The 2806-nt window shown below is 28.1% G+C and overlaps 1 protein-coding gene across 13 annotated transcripts in view; it reads left to right on the forward strand.

Moving 5' to 3' along the window:
* LOC106678097 (leucine-rich repeat flightless-interacting protein 2) overlaps positions 1–2806 on the forward strand; it is a 189616-nt gene that overhangs the window by 145402 nt on the left and 41408 nt on the right. The window lies entirely within an intron of this gene.

A 2806-nucleotide genomic window follows, 5' to 3' on the forward strand; every position in this document is an offset into this window, starting at 1 on the left:
TTTTGTAACTATGTGTTTGTATCTTTTTTAGCCCTGACGAAGCCCTGCAACGTGGGACGAAACATTGGCTCAATAAAATAGTATAATTCTACTAATTGAGTTTTTTTTTTACCATATTCCATTTATCTATTCACACGGTCAATCAACAATCTTCCAGTATTTATTTTTATCCATTGAAAATGTATGGTACTCAACTTTTTCCACATCATAGTACTTAGTTATAGTTCTGTAATCTTCGATATTCGTTAATATAATTTTCGTACTGTTTCCGATTAGTTGGGTAGTGAATGGTCCGATGCACAATGCATTTAAATCATTTAACGAAAGCCTGCAATTGTTAGCATGATGTAGGAATATCTCAGGTATTTTTATTGTATTGGTGTGAGCATTCAGGTTAGTATTGTTATTGCTGGTACTTGGTGTTGCTCTAGTTATGCTTATCTGTGGAAAAATCGATTTCTGATAACATGTTAAATGAGCCCACCTTAGTTTTTAAGGGAGTAATTTCCTGGCAATACTTACCCATTTTTTGGGTGATTGGGACTGTGTTGAATCGGTGTGCTCAAAATTTCTTTTTTTCGAATTCAATTCTTCTAATCGTTGGTCTACATCAGATTTATTAGCTAAAATATATTTGATGTCTTGGAATAAACCAAGCGAATTATTTGATTCATCGCCTGATTCCATGATATAAATAAAAATAACAAAAAATTATTATACAAACCATGAAAGCATGAAGAAAAAAAAAATGTCTAATATGCTGCGCACGCTAGAATAGAACCGCACTCTATGAAATCAGAGGGAAAACTGACAGCACATAAAAAGTAATTAAGTGAGCAAAGTAATGCGAGTACATTCTAAAAGTAAATACTTTTTAGAGTATAATTTATTATACTTACATTTCTGTTTAATCTACTTTTTATTTGATATTATTTTCGTTTTTATAAATTGTCTATTTTTTTTATTTTTATATAATTCTTGTTTATTTATAATTTCACTGTACATCTTACTTTTATTTTATCAAATTTGATTTGTTCAATTTTATATGAACTTTCATTTTTAACCATACTGTAGTTTACTTGTATTTCATGTTATCTATTCTCTAACTTTGTTGAATTATTTTAGTTCTTACATTTTTTTAGCCCCGATGAAGCCCTCCAAAGTGGAGCGAAAACGTTGATTCAAAATAAATAGTTTTTTTTTTAAATAGATTCCTACTTACATAACTTCTTCTATATAACTCTTTCTTAAATTTAAAACTTGTACTAACTAATAATAAAAAAAAAAACTGTTTGTAGGTATCCTTCAAAATGACCTGAGGGTCGAAACGTTGGAAGGTTTTGAAAAGAATAAAGTTGAGAAAAAAGGATCAAAATTGTTTTTAAATAAATTTAAAAAAATCATTTTCCCTTCATAGGAAATATCTTTAAAACTACCAACAAGACTAGAAAACCTAAGAGAACATCATTTAAATTAGAATAAATTGCCTAAAATATTAGCAACTGTGGTCAGGAGAGTCAAATCTTTTTAAACTAATAACTGTGTAGGGAATAAAATAATTTTCAGAGGAGTATATTTATTGTAGTATTGTATAGTATATAGTATGTATATAGTATTGTATTTTACCGGGTCTGGAAAACTTTTTTTGGATGAAAACAATGTAAAATTTGTTTATATTCTTATGAATTTGGAACATTGATGATTGTGTGACATCGTTAAACTACTCAGTATCAAGGACGATTTCAGTGAGAAAAAAAAATATTCCGTTTGTTGATTCACTAATTTTACAGATGTAGAACGAACAGGTTTACTACCTAATACTACAAGAGCCGGGAAGAAAAAAAGGAAGTTATTTCACCCTAATTTTGATTACTTTAATGAAAACTATGTATAATTACTAGTGAAAACTGATGAGTCTGCCAAGTATAGGTAGGGTGAGTAAAAAAAAGCGGCTTTTTAAAAATGTTAAAAATGATTAATTTTTCATTCTGAGCTCTATATCTTTAAAACTGCTAGCAACAATAGAAAGTCTAAGAGAATAGCATTTAAAGTAGATTAAATTTACTAAAATATAAGCCCTAGTAGAGCTATTTACGTTCAATAGTTCTCGAGATATAGCTTTTTAAAAAGTAAAATTCCATAAAAATGTACTGAAATATCAGAAATTAGTGAATCTATTTTGAAAAAACCATCAGAGTTGCAGATGTCCATTAACGCTTAAATTAAAGCTAGTTTAATGAGTATCCTGACGTTTATCTTCGCAGGAGTTGTAGTTTTCATGATATTTGCTAATATAAATTGATTTATAGTTGTTCGGACAATAAGTTTGATTTATGAAAAAATATATCTCAGCAATTGTTCGACGTACAGATGTCTGCCAGAACTCAAATTATAGGTAGTTAAAGTAACTATAAAATAGTTTATAACATTTATCTTTCTAGGAGTAGTAGTTTTTATTATATTTGACAAAATAAATTCACAAAATGCTTATTTCTAGTTGTTTGGATAAAATGTTTGATTTTTGAAAAAAATATCTATGGAACTATAGGACGTACATATGTCTGCTAGCATAATTTAGCTTACTATAAAGTAGATTATAACATGTATCTTCGTAGGGATAATAGTTTTTATGATATTTGCATATTAATATAAGTTTTTCACATGAAAATTTATCCGAACAAGTATAAATCAATTTATTTTAGCAAATATCATGAAAACTATTTCTCCTATGAAGATAAACGTCATAAACTACTTTATAGTCCATTCTGGAAGATTATTGATTGACCGTGTGTATAGATGAATGGAA

The sequence above is a fragment of the Halyomorpha halys genome, unplaced genomic scaffold, assembly GCF_000696795.3.
Source record: "Halyomorpha halys isolate HHAL.00 unplaced genomic scaffold, Hhal_1.1 Scaffold123.1, whole genome shotgun sequence".
Lineage (NCBI taxonomy): Eukaryota > Metazoa > Arthropoda > Insecta > Hemiptera > Pentatomidae > Halyomorpha > Halyomorpha halys.